Source organism: Euprymna scolopes, chromosome 35, assembly GCF_053919585.1.
Source record: "Euprymna scolopes isolate OS-2025 chromosome 35, ASM5391958v1, whole genome shotgun sequence".
In the NCBI taxonomy this organism is placed as follows: domain Eukaryota; kingdom Metazoa; phylum Mollusca; class Cephalopoda; order Sepiida; family Sepiolidae; genus Euprymna; species Euprymna scolopes.
Genome location: NC_136516.1, coordinates 20,388,311 through 20,410,690, shown reverse-complemented (window position 1 = coordinate 20,410,690; position 22,380 = coordinate 20,388,311). Strand labels below are relative to the sequence as shown.

Genomic DNA, 22,380 nt, shown 5'->3' with positions numbered 1-22,380 from the left:
ATTTTTTAAATGAAAATACTGTTTGTTAGTGCTTTCTGTCCTAGTTTCTTTAATCAGTATCGTCAACAAGTTTGTTGATTTTCTGGAAAGTCGGGCCCTCTTTAGTGATGTTCATTGTGGCTTTTATGGATTACATTAAACAGTTGATTGTTTATTTTTTGTAACTCTATTGGTTTATGAATAATTCAGAAGAGGATAGGTCTATTGCACTTGACATTTCAAAGGTGTTCGACCAATTTTTTTTTTTTTACATGGAGGGGGGGGTCACCACTTATCAAGGCCCAGAGGCTACTCGAAGATAAGGGTTAATGGGCACACATTAGTCATTGTGATTTTTGCATAGTAAACATTAGTGGGAATTTTGTAACTTGGATTACTTAGGGGGACGGTTCAATAAGAACTTGTTCATGTTGGACTTGAAGACAATCAGATTGTAGTGAGCTGGAAAGCAGTCAATCGGAATAGAGTTCCACAGGCGAGCAATTCTAAGAAAGAAACCCTATTCATGGAATCTACGTTTAGGTGTAGGCACAGATAAAGAGTGTGGGAAATTGTTGATAGTGGTTCTGGCTAGACGAGTGTTTTTTGTGAAAGTCTGGAGAGGGGAGAACCATAGATTGAAGCTCAGATGAGCACCTGCCATGAAAATAAGGATAAAGCAGGGGCAGGCTCTCTATGTCTCTTCTGTGGGAAAGAGGTTGCAGGGAAGAGAAAAGGGCATCCCCCACTAAGCTACGAAGTGTGGCATTTTGGTCTTCTAGCCAAGCCTATGACAATGCCCATCGTTTAACCAGCATCATCGGGATAGTTATGAGACTTTTTCTTTTCTTTTTTTTTTTTTTTACATGGAGGTCACCATTTATCAAGGCCCGAAGGCCACTCAAGGATAAGGGTTATTGGGTGTACAGTAATCAATGAGATAGTATTGTAGTAACCATTAGTATTGGGGGTTTTGATAGAGTGTCTTACTTAAGGGGGCGATTTGTCAGGAGTTTGTTTATGTTGGACTTGAAGACGTCCAAGTTGTAGTCAGGTAATCTTTTTTTTATCCAATCTCTGTTTGTCTCACACCTGTTTCCTTTCTTGTTGGAAGGAGTCCTCTGTTGTTCCTGTCTTTAAAAATGATGGTGATCCGCCTGACCGAACTAAGTATCGCCTTGTTGGCCTCCTCCCTGTTATTAGCAATTTTTTTTTGGAAAAGTTGGTCAACGGTAAGCTTGTTAATTTTTCTAGAAAATCTGGGCCTATTTAGTTCAATATAGCTTTGATGGTTTACTTCAACAGTTAATCTCTTAAATGTTATAACTGAGCAGATCGGTCAGTTTATGGATAACTAGCAAGCCACCCGGCGTTGCCCGGTTTTAAAATACACATAAAACTTTACTTCATACAGAAACTGAGACATGTGCATGTGAGTATTACGCCCTTTTTTCTAAACACTTCATTTCTTGTAAGTTCAAAAAATTACTCGAGTTGAGATCAAAACCAAAAAGACAGTGAGTCAAACATGATAACCATTAGGCCAGCTTGACACGATCTTTAAAAAGTGTTTTCAGCCCTACTTATTCTTTACATAATGTGGGCTAATTGTGCATGCACAGTCATGAAACAGTCAGAAAACAAATAAAAATCTAACGACCCTCATCTAACAATTTTTCAATTTTGATCCCTTAGCAGCCCTTTTTTTCTGGAATGAAAATCGATTAAAAAGTTTTTCACGTGTCTGAATACCCTATATTCCAAATTTCAAGTGGTGATCACTGTGTCAAAAAAAAAAAAAAAAATGTCTGTAGATCAAAAATTTGTTGAGTATATAGGTTGAGAATTGTCCTCACGTATACATTCTCACTTTTACAGATATATAGATTCAGGAGAAGATAGTGCCATTGAACTTGATTTTTTGAAGGTGTTTCAAAGAATATGGCATTCTGGTCTTTTTTTTTTACAAAGGAGTCATCACTTATCAAGGCCCAGAGGCCACTCGAGGATAAAGGTTATTAAGCATACAGTGGTTAATGGGACAATGTCGTAATAATTGTTAGTAGTGGAAATTTGGTAAATTGGATTACTTAAGGGGAACGGCTCATCAAGACTTCAAGACTTGAAGACGACCATATTATAGTCAGCTGGAAAGCAGACAAACTTCATGGTTATGGTATTGGTGGTGAAGTTCTTGACATTAAGTTTTTTTTTTTATTTGCGGACTATTTTTCTCATCTTTTTTATAGTTGTGTTTTTACCAAAAGCCGGCCAGAGGATTAGTTGGCCAAAACGTGGTGAGACAACAACTATGGAAGGCAGTAATTACTGAGGATGCAGTTAGGAGATTCAGCATTCTTATCCTGTCGCTGTTAACAACCTGACAAAAGCCGGAGGAATAGTTGGCCGAAACGTCGTGAAACAAGCACTATAAAAGATGAGGATAACAGTCTTCAAATAAATAAACAAAATATACAAATTACTCATCTCCAAAAGAATTTCAATAATTAAATAATATATTAAGGTTTTTTTGCTTTTCTGATTGAAGTTTGTGAGTGATTCTGAATTGCGTCTCTTCATTCTTTTTTTCCTTTTTTTTTTTTTTACAAAGGAGCCACCACTTATCAAGGCCCCTCGAGGATAAAGGTTAATGAGTGTACAGTGGTCAAGGGGAACATGTCGCAGCAACTGCTAGCAGTGGAAATCCGGTAAATTGGATTACATAAAGGGATAGCTCATCAAGAATTTGTCTACGTTAGACTTGAAGACAACTATATTGTAGTCAGTTGGAAGGTGGGAAAATGGAACAGAGCTCCACAGTCGTGCAGTTCAAAGAAAATGTTGCTGTTCTTCAGGGTTCTATTCTGTTTTTTTTCTCTGCATCAATCATCTTCTAGAAAATATTATTTAGAAAATTAATATTGATGCTGATGACACCACCTTCTATTCTGGTATTGCTTCTCACCCATCTTCTTCTGATCAGTTGAAATATGAAGTAGTTCTAGAAGTTGATCTGGGTTTAGGTTAAGTCTAAAAATTCAGCACTCAAAGTTAAGACGCCAGAAGTGGACTTGGTTTACCTAAATAGGGACTGGAACAGAAGTCACTAAACATGAAACGAAATACGAAACCATATGGAAATTATTTTAAAAAATTGTTAAGTAATAAAGAGTTCCGCTCAAAATTCTGTCCAAATTCCCGACTTTGATAGAAATATTCCTAAGTTCAACAAGATACACCTGAAGAAGGTCAGAGGTTATATCGACCGAAACGTTGTGAAAATGACACTCAAGATGAGAACAGTAGTCCAATGAATCCAAATAATATGAATAACCAATCCTTATCTCAAAAATTCAGAAGCGTCAAGAGAGAAAATGTCCTCATACGATAAAGAATGAATACTGCCACAAATTTGGATCTTGAATGTTTTTTTTATTTTTATTTTTTTATTACGTTTTCACCCCAAACAAGGCACATTGCCACTTTGGTGTAGGGGGCTACTATAAGGGGTAACATCTACTAGGGTACTATGTGGGGATTTGAGCATCAAGATGTCTGTTCATGTTATACTTGAACTTCTGAACGTCAGTACAGTTGAGGAAGCAGGGACCTGGAATGGAATTCCAAAGTCTAGCGGTTCTGGGGAAGAAACTACTGGAGTAGAAAGATCTTTTACATCTAGGGATCTCTACTGTGTGGGGGTGAGATTTAGCTGCCTGTCGGGTTTGTCGAGGGTGTTTACGTCGTGGGAGCACAAGTGCTTGCAGTTCGTCAGAGCATTCTTCATTAAAATATTTGTAGAACAGGCAGAGGGATGCAACATTTCGTTGATGGGGCAGAGGCTGAAGCTTAGATGCCAGTTCAGGGCCTATCAGATTGGCGACTCTCTTTTGAACCTTGTCTAGGAGCGAGAGACTAGCAGCAGATGCTCCAGCCCAAATATGACATCAATACCCCATACATGGCCAAAACTACCCAAAGATCCTTTCACCAGGACCCATAGACCTCCTTATTGAACTTTGATCTGGATTAATCCCTGTATCACATATTGATATCGTGGAACTTTCTTTTGTACTATTTTCCGAGATTGAATGAAACTGGTTTTTCTCTTCTGCTCGTTTCGATATAATAAGCTAAACCCCCTCCATTTGTATATCACTCTATTTTTTTTTTTTTATTTAAAAAAAAATTTATTTTTTATTTTTTTGCCGTTCTGCATAATATTTCCCCCTAATTATTTGTCGTTAACTAAATATCTATTTTTAAATTACACCTTGATCGTTTTGGTGTTGTCTCTCGCAAACCCGTTCTGTTTACCTTTCTATGCACGGTATCCTAAGAATCCCCTTCCTCATGTTCTGTTAATTAATGGGATTAATGGACTATCTCATGACGTCATTTCCGTTGGTGACGTCACTTCCAGTATCGAGTACTGGTGCCCGGGAATCAGAGATTGGTATGCGACGAAGCAGGTCGTGTGCAAACGCCCCACCACTGAGGAATGGTATTACTCAACCCGCCTTGCCTGTAATATATGTGAATACATGTGTTTTCCTAAAAGTCCTGTGTTCCTCCGTTCTTATTACCATTTAACCCCATAACAGTTATTAACATTATATTTCAGAGACCTACGAGCTAATCCTGGATAACTTTTTATTTGATTTTATCATCATCGTCATGTGTATGCTATCGTAGTCCTCAACAAATGCTGAGCGTGACACTATATAGACATATTTAAACGTATTCACAAATTTAAAAAAAAATTCTATGCTCATAAATTGCTGTGAGGATCCTCTTTCTTATAAAATAATCCTAACGTTTAAGTGCTCATTACTATTTAAAATTTTATTGAAATTATTATGAAGTCATTTACTAAGTGCCCCGCGATTGGATGGAAAACAACCAATCACAGGCTACCTTTTTAGAATCTCCACTGAACCCCATGTAAGCGATTCTTTCAGAGTTCCTTCGTCTAGTGGTTGTGATTCTCCGACAAGCAAGTTCACCTTTTGCTATCTCTGCCTTTAAGACAGTGAGACACGTTTAAGGATTAAGTCAGCAACTATAGCACAGAAGATAAGGCTTCCTTTTCTACAAACCCAGCAAACGAAAAGAACTCAGAAAACAAGAAATTTAATAATCGTTAAAAAATACGGCTCTTAAAGGATAAGTTCCACAAATCGAACCTATTTGCAAGACTTTTTGCTTTCTTTCCATTTTTTTTTTTTTTTTCAAAATATAAATGTTTTTTTTTTTATTTATTACATTTACACCTGTGTTGTGTTTCTTTCTTCTTGTGGGCGTCACATTATCTTTGTTGTCATATATGATTGGGAAACTCCCAATTTGCTGTATTCTTACCCGGATGAAGTAAAGACATTTATCGACTATATATGCTAGACGTAACTTATTTATTATACAAACAAAGGTTTGGTGGGATGGTCAAAAGACAAAGTGGTTGGCGATGTCTAGGTAGAGCGGGAAGGGTGGGGGACGATAGAAAAATAGATAACCGTGTAGAATTTAAATTCTTCTAAATTCACACAAAATTTGGGATAGTAGCTGAATGAAACATACCTGGGCAGCTACATAGGTTCCACGGAGAGAGATATCGAAATTCACATCTAAAAAGAAAAAAATGGGCTACATTGGATAAGCTTTGGTCAGTATGGACTTTAAGGCTAACTGACAAACTGAAAAGGCAGTTCTTCAGAACAGTGGTGGAGTCCATCCTTGTTTACGATGCTACAACCTGGACACTCACCAAAAGATTGTAAAGAAAGCTAGACGGCACATACAACTGTATGCTATAAACGGTCCTAAATATATCTTGGCAAAATCATCCCATGAAGCAGTAACTTTATGGGAACCTACCTGCTATATCTTCTACCACTAGGGAGTGACGTCTACAATTTGATGGTCACTACCGGAGGAGCAAACAAGAACTGGTGAGAAATGTATTGCTGTGGACGCCATGGCATGGAAGCACGAGCATAGGACAACCTAAGTCCAACGTACATCTAGCAAATTGCACGTGATGCTAACTGTGATCTTGAAGATCTGAGGCAGCTGATGGAAGACAGGGAAATCTGAAGAGAGAGAGAAAGAGAGGGTTGAGAGAGAGAGAGAGAGAGAGAGAGAGGGAGAGAGAGATAGAGTTACATTAGTCTGGGCAAGGAGTTCGACAAGATAGATAGAGTTAAATGTAGACATTGGAGTTTCTGACTTTCGAATGAAACCCTTTGTTCAATCCACTAAAACAATGCTTTCTATTTTTATAATCTGGTCGAAACGAACTCAGACAACGAGAAATATAAGAACCTTTAAAATGGCACATCTTCAGTGATAAATTCTGCAAATATCAACTATTTGCAAGACATTTTCCTCACATTTTTGCTCTTTTTTTCTTTTTCTTCAAAATACAATATTTTTTCTAAACATTTTCATTTGTGTTGTTTTTTTTCGTCTTGTTGGCGTCACATTATATTTCTTACCACATATAATTGGGGAGTTTCCTCTAATTTTCATAATTATAGAACAACATAACTAATACTTATACATAGTTTTTTTTTTTTTTTTTACAAAATCGATTAATCCAAAGTTGTAACGGTTGAGAGTAAGAGTTTCTTTATTTCTTTAATTTTCCCGGGCAACGCCAATGCACAGGTCAAGCTAGTGTTTAATAAAGTCACTATTCTGTGAATTATCTTGTTGCTGTTAATTCCTCATACCTACTCTATCACCAAAGTGATATATCTGCTGACAAGCTGAAGTAAAATGACAACTAAAAACAAAGATGACCTCTTATTTCAATATGTTAAAATTTTACCTTTTCAGGATATTGCTGCGAATCCAACTAAATATATGAATTGCGGACTTGGTGCAGATACAGTTTTGGGACGCCATTTTTATTTTCGTTTTTTATTTCCTTCTCTTTTTTATTCATTTTTTTACAAGGTAGTCAACATGTATCAAAGCCTGAAGGCCACTCAAGGATAAGGGTTAATGAATGTCAGGTGGTAGTATAGTAATCGTTAATAGTGTAGATTGGGTAGAATTTATATTATTTAACGGGACGGCTTTACAAGAACTTGTTTACATTAGACTTGAAAGCTACCATATGGTAATCAGCCGGGAAGTAGGTCAGTTGAACAGAGTTCTATATGCAAGCAGTTCTAGGAAAGAAACTTTGTTCATGGAATCTGCATTTAGACAGACACTGATAGGGAGTAGGGAAAATTGTTGATAGCGATTGTAGCTAGTCGAGCGTTTTTTTTTGTGAAAGTTTGGCAAATTAGGATCATAAATTGGAGCTGAGACGAGCAGTTGTCATGAAAATACTGATAGAGCAGAGACAGGCTTGCAATGTCTATTCTGTGGGAAAGAGGTTGCAAGGAAGAGAAAAGAGGCATCACTTACTAGATTTCGAAGCCGGTTTTGAACTCTATCAGGTTTCTACGGACAAATTTATCTTTAGTTGACTCTTGACAACTAAATATTTTCGTTTACTAGCCAAATAGAAAAGTTACTAGCCAAACCCACGTGATTTTTGGAATATGATATATTTGTTCTGTTATGAGTACATACATCATAAAAAATTTTTGTATTTTTTTAATAAGTTTTTTTTTTACATAAGCATAACCACATTATCAAGGACCAGAGACCACTCGAGGATAAGGGTTAAGAGTGCACAGTAGTCAATTGGACAATATAGTAATCGTTAGTAACGGAAATTCAGTAAATTTGTTGACTTATATGGAACGGCTCATCAAGAACTTGTTTATGTTGGACTTGAAGACAACCAAATTGTAGTCAGCTGAAAAGCAGGAAAACGGAAGACAATTCCACAGGCGTGCAGTTCTAAGAAAGAAACTTTGTTCATGGAATCTACATTTAGGTTTAAGCACAGATAAAGAGCGGGGGGAATTATTGATAGTGTTTTCAGCTAGACGAGTATTTCTTGTGAAAGTTTGGCAAGGGGGGGACCATAGATTGAAGCTCAGTCGAGCACTTGCCATGAAAATAACGATACATCAGAGACAAACTCGCAACATCTCTTCTGTGAGATAGAGGTTGCAGGGAAGAGAAAAGGACATCTCCCACGAGGCTACAAAGTCTATTTTGAACTCTATCAAGGCAGGACAAGTCCTTTCTAGCAGCTCCTGCCCAGATGTGGCAACAGTATTCCATCCTTGGACGTACTTGGCTCTTATATAGATAGAGAATTGCATCAGCAGTGAGATATCTACTGGATCGATAGAAGGATCCCACCATTTTTCCAGCAGCCTTGGCAACAGATTTGATGCACATGTTCCATTTAAGATCAGGAGTAAAGGTCAAGCCCAGAAGCTTGTCAAAACATGAGGCCTCCCCAAGACGAGAGTCATTCATTTCAATTGATGCCAGATGGGGATCAGAACTAAGTGTAATTCTAAAAATGTACCGAATTTTATGTTGAGATTTGAAGAAACAAACATTCAAATTACTTTAGTTTTCTATTCCAGCAACTTCTTTCCAACGACTGCAAGTATATGGAACTCACTTCCAGCTACTGGTTTCCTTCTGGATTAGAAACTTTAACAAGAAGAAGAAGAAGAGGAAGAAGAAGAAGAGGAAGAAGAAGAAGAAGAAGAAGAAGAAGAACAACAACAACAACAACAACAACAACAACCAGCATTAGTCAACACAGAAAAGCCCAATTCTCCTCCACGACAATGCCTGACCGCATGTTGCTAAACTGACCCTGCAGAAGTTGAACGAATTTTCAAGACTAAGTAGAGTTCTACGGACAAATTTATCTTCAGTTGACCTTTGACAACTTAATATTTTCGTTTTACTAGCCCAAATAGAAAAGTTACAAGTCAAACCCACGTGATTTTTGGAATATGACATCAGATGTGACAACAGTATTCCATTTTAGGAGGCCTTTTCTCCACGTAAGATAGATATATGGTGTGGTCGCTGACCTTGGTAGAGGTTATCCTTGAGATTCTTTGCATATAGCCAAGAACTACACGGATATTTAAAATGAATAAGAGTTATGTTATAGAGAAGAAACAAAATGAAATGATATATGTGGAGCATGAATGCATAATAAATTGAAAATACAAGGAAACCTTGAAATAATAGAAAGGTCACCAGGTAGTAAGTGTTGCCTAAGACATAAAAAGATTTTTATAACTGAAAAATAGAGAAATACGAAATTTAATAATAAGATATTTTTATATCTCCACATGTGTGTGTGTGTGTGTGTGTGTGTGTGTGTGTGTGTGTGTGTGTGTGTGAGCTTATCTTTTGCAAATTTCACACAAAGCGTAATTTATATGTCTGGCAGTGTTCTTAGATATGTTGTGTACAGAAATTTATCCAACAAGTATCAAAAATCGAAAAAAAATATCCAATCTTAAAAATTAGTCTTTTCTCTCTTATAGATAAAAAAGAAGAATTTTTACACGTTAATACTTTACGTTACACCAACCAAGGGAAATAATAAAATCTCAGCAAATCATTTCTTCCAGATATATTGTCATCTGGAGATATAGTTCAGTGGTAGAGCATTCGACAACAAATCGAATGATCCCCTGTTTAAGCTCGGGTGTACCTCACCGTTTTATTTTAATTTTTTCTTATTAATCAGTTCAATTTACGATAAAAGAAGTACCGTTTAAAATCGCTGCAAATCGTTTCATCGTTTGCATATTTTGAAATTAAACATTAATCAGAAGTGACTTTTCCAGGGTATTCATTGTCAAACCCAAATATCAGCTGACGTGATATTGTAAACAAACACAGATGGAATTTGATGAACGACATTATCATTATTATTTTTCTTAATTTTTATTTTTATTTTTTTTTTTTTTGCGAATTAGTCCATTGGTCACATTTTTCCTCATAATATATATAATAATAAATAGAGGATTGATACGCAATCTGAATAAATTAAAATATCATGTTTAAGCATATTATATGAGCAGGCATAAGAATACAAACATTATTTTCATGTTAGTAAACATGTGTTTGTGTAAAGAAGTTAAGTGAATAGTAGTTACAAGTCGATCTGTTCATAGTGTATTCGGCAGTGTGGCATTGTGTATGTGTGTGCATTTACCTTTGTTCTTGTTAGTGCGTGTTTAGATGTGTGTGAGCTGATAAAGAGTAGATACATGAGTATTTAAGTTTTTCCTGTCTTGCCATCCTGACCTCCAAAGGGAAGACATTATTAGGGTCTTTTGTTCAGCCGTCTGTCAAAAACTGATTTTTTTTTTTACCAGATTTTAGAGGAATTTATAAGTTTGCACTGGCTTACTACATTCACACATAGGTGTTACTTTTTTTTTTGTTTATATAAGAAATAAGAATATAAAAGAAAAACTAGCATTGGGAAGTAAATAGCAAGTGAGACAACCCCACTATCTGAAGTGAATTCAGAAAGAAATCTTCCACTTTAAATGAAAAATCAAATCTGGTTACCCCCCCCCCCAATTATGAGGGTAGAATTGCCCACAAAACGTTCATCCAGTCGTTTGTTTGTACTTTCCTCAATAACCACAACTTGAATTTTTTGAAATTTTGCACAAACATTAGTCATGGTAAAATAACATTTTTGCCATAACGGATTTTCTGGGATAACTCTATGGTTGTAGGTTTGATCCGCGGCTGGGGAAAAGTGCTTATCTAGCCACACTGATGAGTTGTGATACAGCGAAACAGTACTGTATGTGGATGACATATATATATATATATATATATATATATATATATATATATATATATATGGCATCCACATACAGTACTGTATATATATATATATATATATATATATGTGTGTGTGTGTGTGTGTGTGTGTGTGTGTATATATATATATATTTGAATATATATATATTTTCAGAATGTGAGAGATTATATAATTATTTCCACAGCCAAACAACGTCGCAGCCTACATTTGGCTGTGAAAATAATTTTAAACAAATTGAGCTTAGGTACTTTTGAAAATGTCAAAAAATTGTTAATTCACTGCCCGCATAGCAGCAGCCGTAGAACGCAACGGTTAGAAGATCCGAGTGTCGTTTGGGCGATTGGGTTTCAATCCTGGCTTGAGGTAGTTGCTTGTCTAGCCGCACTCGCACTGATGAGCTGTGAAACAGGGAAACAGTACAGTATGTGGATGACTATATATATATATATATATATATATATATATATATATATATATATATATATATATATATATATATATATTACTGAAATATGAGTAGATATAAAAGTTCTGAATTTCGAAAGCTGATACTCTGTGAAAATAGCAACCATTATAGAAAATGGTACTCCAAATAATTCAAATTATCACCCATCATCTGAAAAACTTTGAAAATTAAGAAATAAAATGAAATAAAACCTCATCGTTCCCAACGTCATCCATTAGGCCGATAATTAACCTCCTCCATCCCATCTCGCAAAATTTATTGTGAATATGTCCCCCTCCTCCTCCTCTCCTCTTCTAAACAACTGAAAAGGAGAGAAAAAAAGACTAAACTCACGGCCTTAAAATATATTTTTGTCTTGGGTCATGTGAATTATGCAAAAGCATAATAAATCAAACTGCCTAAAATTAACCTTAATCCCAACCCTAACCTTTTCTTTCCACCTCTTTGACAAATTTGTTTAGACTTCATATTATGTGATAGGTCACTCACAAGCAAAGGTAGGCCTTAAAGATAGTTGGGCAAAGCCATACAAATGAAATAAGTAAGAGTCGTTAAAATAACAATGGCACACACACACACGCACACACACACGCACGCACACACACACACACACACGCACGCACGCACACACCCTTTCTCTGTGTGTGTGTGTATATATATATATAATATATATATATATATATATATATATATATATATATATATATATATATATATATATATATATATATATGTAGGTACATGCAAAATGAATGCTCAAAATGTATAAGCATTTTTAACCCTCCCTTTACTGAAAAATTCACAAAAAATCAGAAAATTAACCACTTTTAATGAAACTTTCAATATTTCTCAAATAATGATCACGGAATTAAATGAATCCGTTATTTTTATATGAGTCTGCGTGGAAATGTACTATTTTGTTAAAAAAAACAAAACAAAAAAAAACACACTTTTACTAAAGTTATAGTTTTCAGAAGTAAATAAAAAACAAAAAGAAAGAATTTATTTTTGCTTTTCTTATCGTAAATTGTAACAATAACAAAAAAAATTTTTTTTTTTCAGGAACATTACGCAAAAAAGCCCGTAAAGTTCTGTAGTGGTACTGGTATGGTACTCAGGTCTCATAAGATCCCTTTTTCCACCACAAATAAAATAAAATAAAATAAAACATGTGAAATAAGCGGTGTTTATTTACACAAGAATAACAAGTAACAAACGAATCATTTTTTCAGTGTCCAGAAAGGTGTGTCTGGATAGACCGTTATTGCAAATGGGAAAGTTATTGAGACTGTCCGTTGTTTTGACAAGAAAAGGTAGAGAGTGTCCTTTGTTTTCTCAGCGAGAAAACTGGCTTAATTTTTGTGTGTGCAAGGAGAAATAAAGAAGAACGTAAATGTCCTTGCGTGTGGCTGAATATCTGCATTATTCGTAGTGTGTGTGTGTGTGTGTGTGTGTGTGTGTGTGTGTGTGTGTGTGTGTGTGTGTGTGTGTGTGTGTGTGTGTGTGTGTGTGTGTGTGGATAAGCGCTTCTGTGTGTGTGTGCGTGCATGTGGATAATCGTGTTTTGTCATGCTGGCGAAAATATACGTAGCAACGTGAATAGAGAAGTGAGTGAAGAGCAGTGAGTGCAGAGTAAGGAACGCAGAGTGCGGAGCGCCGAGTGAGAATGAGTGAGTGAGTGAGTGAGTGAATTCACTTAAGTATCTGTCGATCGGCTCCCAGGCGATGTGAGAAAAAAGGTTTTAAAAATGAAATCCTTCTTTGAGTGTTGATTGATTGGGAAATACACTCTTTTGGCACGTGGTATGCTTTTAACTACGTCCGTCGAAAAAAAGTGAATGTTTTTTAGGTGTGTTTAACCGTACAGTTTGTATTAATGAATTGGATATAACGTGAAGAAAAATTAATTTCTCGCACTTAACTACCGATATTATCATTGAATTAAGCATTGTTTATTTAATATTTTCGCACAAAATTTATAATTGCAAAAAATAATTTTTATATGTAAAATTCTCATATTTTCCTCGCTTGAATGAACGTGAAACTTTCGGCGTGACATAATTTTTTATATAATTTTGAAAAATAACCTTTTTTAATTTAAAAGCAGAAAAACAGAAAACAGTTAAATTAAAAAATGGTAAAAATTATACAAACGTCCACAATCGGAATATACAACTGCACAGCTGGGAAAAAACAAGAAAACCAACACTCCTTACCTCCCTTTAACTACTTGACGCCATTTCCAGACAGCCTTTTGACTTTCTGACATTTTGGGTTCCGTAGAATCCATGTTTAGACGACTTCCGTTTTGTTTTCATTGAGTGAAGCGAGAATCTCTCGCTTTGGGGGGGGGCTAATGAAGCTATTTTTTGCACAAACAAGGTGTTTTTCTTTTTTTATTATTTAATTTAATATCTTAGGATTTTACTTTACTAATTATCTTTTAAATAAACCCAGAAAACTAATATTTATCTTTCAAAGGCTTTTTACAATGAATTTATTTAACTTCAAAATTTAACTGAATCTGTCAGCTTCCGAATATCACCGTAAAAATACTTTTCATTATAACCCCTTTTTTTTTTTTTCACGTGTACAAATATATTTTCCTTTTGGAAATAAACTTTAGGCTTTAATCTTTCAAATACAATCAAAAAGTAGTCGCCCCCCCCCACCAATTATGATAAACAGGCTTTCAAAACTATGCCCCCCTCTTGTTTCTGCTATTATTGCCCGTACCTATAACACAAAACCTTCACCATTATAAAGAAATCATCTTTGTGGATTTCCGAACAACTTGGCTATTGTTGCGGAACCTTATACGTAAAAATCGATGTGAGAGTCCATTTAAATGTTTATTTTTGAAATATTGTTAATTTCAATGTATACCGTTTTCGTTTAACGGGTTATAACTGTTATGATAAAAACTGAATGTTAAATGTGCGGATATTTTCTCAAACGTAAAAATACACTTGTGGGTGATTATCTATAGATTTTAGTTTCACTGTTTGTTTGTTTTTTTTTTAATATATAAATATTTATTATTTTATCATTACCACCAGCATTGGAAGCTTTTGATTTAAACAAAATCAAACAAAAGGGCAATTAAAAGAGTCGTTTGTGGCATCGGGAAATAGGCACGATTTTTTTTTCGATACCGATTCCGATACCCAAAAATATGCCGATTTTTCTGGTTTTTGATTTTAATTCTGATTGATGGTCCCAACACACACACACACACACACACACACACACACACACACACACACACACACACACACACACACACACACACACACACACATATATATATATCTTATAAATGTTTATTGTTGAAATAGTGTTAATTTCAATGTATACCATTTTCATTTAATGGGTTGAGATTTAATCACCGTTAATTTCGAGTAAAGCTCAATGTATCTATTTTATAGGTGCAGAGCATGTATAGTGCAAAACTTTGTTGAAATTCAAAGACTTACATTTTTTCTTTTTTATAACTTTGTTTATTTTATCTTGGATTTCTTCATTACAGCTGTTTCGTTAATGAGATGGCAATTTTATGATTTTGTGTGTTCATAAAAATCTCCTTTTCCTCACCAACTCGTCAGATGTTATTTCCATTCAATTTTACCAACAAAAAGTTAATAGACCACCAGGTATATCATTATACAAACGTTCAAAATCGGAATGTACAACTTTTTTTATAAAAAGTTAATTTTGTACTTGATAGATCACCAGGTCTATCATGTACAAAATTAACTTTTTGTTGGCAACATCGAATGGAAATAATATCTGACGAGTTGGTGAGGAAAAGGAGATTTTTATGAACACATAAAATCATAAAAGTGTCATCCCATTAACGAAACCGCTGCAATGAAGAAATTCAAAATGAAATAAACAGAAGTTGTAAAAAAGAAAAATGTAAGTCTTTGAATTTCAACAAAGTTTTGTACTATATATATATATATATATATATATATATATATATATATATATATATATATATATACTAGCAGGGAGGTTGTCCGTGATTGAATTAAGATCAACAAATGTTCCATCCTCCTATACTTTTATTTTCATCGAAATATAAAGCAACAGTAAATTCTCTACAGTGCAATATAGACTACAATGTACTCTAGACTAAATCACTGTGCATTAGGAAGGGTCCCCAACTAGAGCAGGCAATCAATCGATTCGATTGAAAAAAAAATGGACGATTTTACTAATTAGGATGATAATAAAAATATGAATTCAAAACATTCAATGCTGGGCAACGCCTGATATCCCTGCTAGTATATATATATATATATATATATATATATATATATATATATATATATATATATTACGGAGAAATTCCCGTTTCTGATTGGTAAGTTCCTATCGGCAGTTTCTATAAGTAGAACCTTCCAATTTTCTCTAATCATTCATACCCTCTAATTATATAAAAAAAAATATTGCAGCAATTTGCATGTTTTCAAAAAACCAAGGTCTGTATTGAGACCTATTTTGTGTGTGGTAAATCGGAGAATCCATTGGATTTCTTTTTTGTCTGTGAACTTTTGTTGAGTGGAAAATATCAGAGTCCATCAAAAAGTATTTAATGTTATCTAATGTATGTCCCGTTAGACTAAAATGACCTGCTAATTGAGCAAAAGGGGGCTTTTGTCAAATTGTTGATTTGTGATTGTTGAAGAGGGACCTAAACTGTGTCAATGTTTCTCCAATATATCTTCCGTTGTAAAAAAATGGCAAAATATATATATATATTGCGTCATTTTTTAATTAAATACTTTGCAAGCAAAATCCGATTCAGCACTTTGCTAACTCTTACCCTCTAATGAGAAAGAAAAGTATTTCTTTCAAAACTCCGCGGAGTAAGGACAATCCACTTAATTTGTGTCTCCTTTTTGAAAATTAAATAGGTTTTTAACTCTTCTTAAAGTGTTTTAACATATTTTATTAATTCTTTGTTCTTATATATATACTAGCATGGGTACCCGGCGTTGCTCGGGTGTGAGGTGTATGCTGAGCAAAAAAAAAAAAACGTCAAAACAAAAAAGGTCAATTTTTTTAAATTTGACCCCTATTATGACCCCTTAACATTTATTGTTTTGGGCTCAAATCAAGTTATTATGTTAGATCCATGTCCAAGGAACCTTTATCTAAAATTTCAAGTGTTTAGACCCAAAATTGTCGGAGGAGTTTGGTAGAGTTCTCAAAGGTCAAATCGTTGAAGTTTGACCCCTTAATCGCCAAATTTCTGGCCGAAATCCAATCACCTCGATTTTACCAAATCTCAGTACCCTGTATATCCAATTTCGAGACTGCTTTTTTGTTTTTGTTTTTTTTTTTTTTTTTCTTAGCATACACCTCCAAACACCCGGGCAACGCCGGGCACCCATGCTAGTATATATATATATATATATATATATATATATATATATATATATATATATATACAGTTTTAGGTAAACAAATTACATGGTTACGACAATAACAAAGCTACTGTTTCGTACAAATAATGACCTTCAACAAGTAACCATGCAATATCTAAAATTAAATAAAAATATGTCTTACTCTTTTTATTGACCACTATTAAATTCATCGTTTTTCTTTTTTTTAACCTTTTAGATACCTTTCTCCTGTAATAATTATATAACCAAGTCGAAAGTGTGCTACAGTTCCAGATACCATATATATCAAATTTCAACTCTGCAAACCAAATATTCACAGAGGAGTTTTGTAGAAACTATCTGCCCCCCCACAAGGTCAGTTATATATATATATATAAGTGACCTCTCTCTCTCTCTCTCTCTCTCTATATATATATATATATATATATATATATATATATATATAGAGAGAGAGAGAGAGAGAGAGAGATTAATAAATGACTAGAAAATTAATAAATGACTGAAAGTGGGGAAAGGTGTTTGTCTAGCCGCACTGATGAGTTGTGATACAACGAAACAGTACTGTATGTGGATGACAATTAAAGCCCCCCTCTTTGGGTTGAGCACTTTGTAAATATATTTTCAACCGATGCATATTTAAAAGCGATTAAGCGAAGCCCACTATTAATTTGTTTGTAAACAAGCTGATGGTTCGAGCACTGTGTGACGGGAGGGTGTGAATTTAATACTCACTCTATGAGAAATATTTACGGCACTGATTCGTAGCCGAATGGTGAGAGCCGCCGACTGTCAATGCGACGGTTGTAGGTTCAATCCACAGCTGAGGAAAGGTGTTTGTCTAGCCGCACTGATGAGTTGTGATACAACGAAACAGTACTGTATGTGGATGACTATATATATATATATATATATATATATATATATAGCGAGAGATGTTATTTGTTTTTGCGATACGTTTTTGAATGAATTCAGTTATTTACGATAGTGCTTTTTTACCTAAATGCGAGTTGGGAATAATTTTCCCTTTAACCAACTTGGTACCCCCACATGGGGAGCGGTATACATATTGTTTTTAAAATATAATTATCCACTGACACATGTTTCGTTGTCTACGACTCATCAGATTGGCTGGTCCTGATTTCGAATCTCACTAGATTCAGCCACTCTGATGAGTCATAGACGATGAAACACATATCAGTGAATAATTATATTTTAAAAACAATATATATATATATATATATATATATATATATATATATATAGGTTAATCATTCATGTGAAACGTACTCGGTTTGGATATACCAATCGTAATGCATTAAAAAATCTTTCTCATAAATAAAGTTTTTTATAATGAAAAAGATCTTTATTTATATAGATTTTGTAAATTTTGTAAAAGGTCCAAGCTCAATGAGTGCTTTTTTATTGGGTTCTAGAGCATTATAGTGTCAGCTACATGAGCCATGTAAGTTGTCGAAAATGGTGTTTTAATAAGTTTTTTTAAGATAAACATCAGAAGAGTATGTGACTAAACATGCAGCAATAACATAATTTTGAAAACTTGTTAGTCGCAATATAAAACAATATTGTAATGAATATCTTTTGAAAATTAATAAATGACTAGAGCTAGGACAACAGCATATTCTTTTCATCCTTTTGACTCTCGAGTGTGCATCCGTTTATGTCTTATATGCTTTTATATAGAGTGATGTGGTTCTCGGTTGATTAACTATGTCTAACTGTGTCGGCTATTTACTCTAGAGTCAAAACAATGATAAGAATATGCTGTTGTCATAGCCCTATAAAAGACCAACCAAGAAAACTTGATTTTTGGAACTTGGAGAATTATTATACTACACTATCTATCTATCTATCGATCGATCGATCTATCTACCTATCTTAGGATGGAATAATAAAATTATTGCCCTAGAAAAGACATGATTCCATTTCCATTTGATAAAAACCGATTTGTTTTTTTTTGTTGCAGACCATATAATAGTTGGCCAGTTGTGTACACATCCCAAGAGCGATAGAAGCCTTCTATCATGTCTAAAAGTGACACAATGTTCAACGAGTGAGATCAAAGATGCGCCACTGTATAACTCATGCTCTCTAACGATCCAAATTATGACAACAGAACCATTGCCAGCATCCTCAAAATGCATCGCTGAATTGCCACGAATAAAAGAGACGTGCCCAGGGTAATGAAAATAAAGTTTCCATCCACGGTTATGGTCTTGGGTGTGGTTTCAAGTGAATGCCATATCATGCTACCTCGCAGCCTGATCGCCATAATTCGCTAAATATTCACTGAGTTCTTGCTGGCGCTTGTGGAAAAGGCATACTCCTAATGATTGAGGCTGAAGGCGGCTACATTGAATAGATGTCAATTCTGCCACATAATCAAGTTACCTGAATTGATTTTTTCAATAAAAGTTTAAAAAAAAATGCTGTAGTGTTTTTTTTCTTTAGAGCGACATTTTTATTATTCCACTCTGTTTGTGTGTGTGTGTGTGTGTGTGTGTGTGTGTGTGTGTGTGTGTGTGTGTGTGTGTGTGTGTGTGTGTGTGTTTGTAGCTTCCTTTTTAAAATTAAATATGTTTTTAACTCTTTTTCAAGATGTCTTTTAACATGTTTTATTAATCATTTGTTCATATTATAAGCTCTATTTCCTTTTCGGTTTTATTGAGCTTTTACATCTGGTTGAGATTACTTTACTTGTAAATATTAACTCTTTAATATCTATAATATATTTTAAGTTTACCATTTTGATTACCTTGGTAAACTTATTGTAATTTTTATTTCTTATATATATATATATATATATATATATATATATATATATATATATATATATATATATATATATATATATATTAATCCGTTCTATTAAGGTTGAAAACAAGCAAAAAAAAAAAAATCTTCATGCGAATTGTGTTATCTTTGACGTTTGTCCATTCAGCATCAAATTCAATAAAATATAATGTAAAAATAAAAAATAGATAAAAATAAAAATCCAATTTTTCATAAAACAAACATTATTTTTCTAACAAGATCTTTATCGTTCATATATATATATATATATATATATATATATATATATATACTAGCAAAGATACCCGTGCTTCGCACGGAGCTTTGTTGCGCACTCGGGTACCAAAATCTGTGGGCACCTTTCCAGTAAGTTGATGTTGTAAGAGCAACGATTGCATAAGGTGATTAACATTTTAACTACCTCTTGTAGTGACTGAAATTCAATCAGGAACTTCACAAAACATTTTCATCAAAAAGGAAGGTTACTTGATGTTACATAGTAAGTTTTTCATTGAAGTAATTTTCAACTCTTGCTTAAATTTTATCTTGCACATTCAATACTAAAAACTTACCACAATCAGATCATGTCAGTTTTTCCTCATATCCATTTCTCGAACTTTTCACTGAAGAGCCTCAGGGTAAACTACATTTCTGCTGCTTTGATTTGGAGCCAGAATGTAGAGTTTTTCTGAACTTCCTGTCCGGCTGATGGAGACGTAGAACATACCGTGACTGAAGCAGTCTGATGTCAAGTCTACGCCAATGGTGTTAAATGTCTGACCTTGACTTTTGTTTATGCTCATTGCAAAACACACCTTCACAGGAAATTGGAGTCTCCGGAATTTAAATGGAAGTTCTGAGTCCGATGGAACTAAGGGGATCCTTGGCAGTAGAACGGTTTCGCCTTTGTAGGGACCACAGGAAATGGTGGCCTCAAGTACATTGGTGTGCAATCTGGTGATAACACATCTGGTTCCGTTTGTTGTTTTTGGCGGTTCCAAGGATCGAAGAATCATGATTGGCGATCCAATTTTGAGATTTAAAATGTGTGGAGGCATTCCAGATATCTCCAAAGAGTTTAAAAACTCCACAGGGTAGTGAACAGCTTCATATTCATTAGTAGCCGAATCAACTGACTTGTATTGCTTTGTGTCTCCTGGAAATTCATCCATTATTGAATTGTTCAAATGATTCACATTGCTGTTTAATGGCGAAATAATAGCCCTCTCAGCAAGCCAATCCGGTGATTTTCCATTGTTTTGCAGGTCTGGGTACACTTTGTCTTTCAGTTGCTTCTGATTACCGACACATTTACCAAGCGCAGTTGGAATCTTAATTGTGTCAGGTGAAGAAGTGATAGGAAACTGACCATTACCGATTTGGAGAAGCAATTTTGAGAAGTCTGCTGCAGCTGTGTTATCAGAGATATAGGCTCTCATATTAGTAGTCAGTCTCTTCACTATAACGTGCCTCCAGAGATAGGATTGTTTCAAACTTGCATTGACAATGTTAGCCCTTGTGCCATTTTTAACCACTGGGAGGATTTGACGGAAATCACCGCAAAATAAGGTTGGAATGCCACCCATGGGATTCTTGTTTCCTGTGATGTCTTGCAGTGTTCGGTCAATTGCTTCATAAGCACTCTTGTGCGTCATTGGGGCTTCGTCTACAATGATTGCAGAGGTGTCTCTAATTACATTTGCCAAGGCTGAGTTACCAGTAATTTTGCAAACTGGCTGATCCATTCGATGAGTATCCAAGGGTACTTTAAAAGTGCTGTGAAGAGTGCGGCCACCTTGTAGTAGAGTAGCAGCAATGCCACTGAATGCTGTTGCAAGCACAATCTTTCTCATGGATCTAATCTTTGCAAGGATCAAATTGATTACAAAAGTCTTGCCCGTACCACCTGGAGCATCAAGAAACATCATGTTTTTGTTCATTTCACCTTGTGCTTCCAACATTGCCATGAATGAATTGTAAACTTCTCTTTGAGAATCGGTCAGTTTTTCTTGCATATTTTCTGCTTGTAGGGAAAGTTCTTCAAGATTATAAGTAACTTCACGTTGATACTCTCTCGCGAGTCTTTCATCTCTCCCTTGCGTTGGTGCAGGTAATCCATAGCTTGCCAATGGTTGACCGCACATAAGGAGAACTTTTTCTTCAATTAGACAAAGAGTTTTATTGTAGATGTCCTCATTAAAATCTGCTTCTGGATTGTTAACTTCTTGCCTGTATCTGTGAAGAATGTCTTCAGATATTACATCACGAAAAGCCATCCAGATCTCAAGAGGATTTCTTGGCTCACAGGCTGTTAAAATTATCACAAATAGGCTTCGCAAATTTGAAGGTGATTGAGTGGCACTTGCCTCTCCTACTGCTTGATGCAAGTGATGGTCATTTTCTAGAAGGCCTCGAGCAAGGCACGCTGCTCTGTATGTTTCAAACACCTGACCATTGTATGCTCGCAAATTTTGAAATGAAGTTGGACCAGCAACCTCATTGAGCAACAGGCGTAAGAAATAACACTCCCCTGCTTTTGGACTAATCGTGTAGATTCTCCCAATGCATGGTGCCTTCCATACATCATCATTTTCAGTACCTTCAACTTGTACCCCACGCATTCTTCTCATCCATTTCTTTGTCGATTTGTTCCAAGTGTAAAACTCAAGGACTTCTGCCTATTTGAGACCCCTTGCAAAGTCATCCTCATGGCAGAGTTGAAAAAATGCTGTCAAAGTTGTGGCAGGCGGTGGACCTTGGGCTCGTTCCAGAGCAGTATCAGCTGAGAACATGACACGCTGCCCATTTTCAAGATGAACAGAAAGTTGTACAATTGGGGGGAAATGTTCATAGATGGGATGTTCCAATATCCTCCAGGCCGCCTCTGAACTGCCGACATACCTTGCATTCTGGAACTGCTGGATCTCATCCACAATGTGACTTTGTACTTGGCCTTGTTGGTTAGCTGCTCCATC

The 22,380-nt window shown here is 35.1% G+C and overlaps 1 protein-coding gene across 4 annotated transcripts in view; it reads right to left on the bottom strand.

The window, feature by feature from the left end:
* LOC145259726 (protein virilizer homolog) overlaps positions 1–20,166 on the bottom strand; it is a 239,719-nt gene extending 219,553 nt beyond the window's left edge. For all 4 annotated transcript variants that reach the window (XM_080117416.1, XM_080117417.1, XM_080117418.1 and 1 more), the window contains exon 1: positions 19,978–20,166. The gene's annotated coding sequence lies outside the window, so the exon portion shown is untranslated. The remainder of the gene's footprint in view (positions 1–19,977) is intronic.
* Between the last annotated feature and the right edge of the window lie 2,214 nt (positions 20,167–22,380).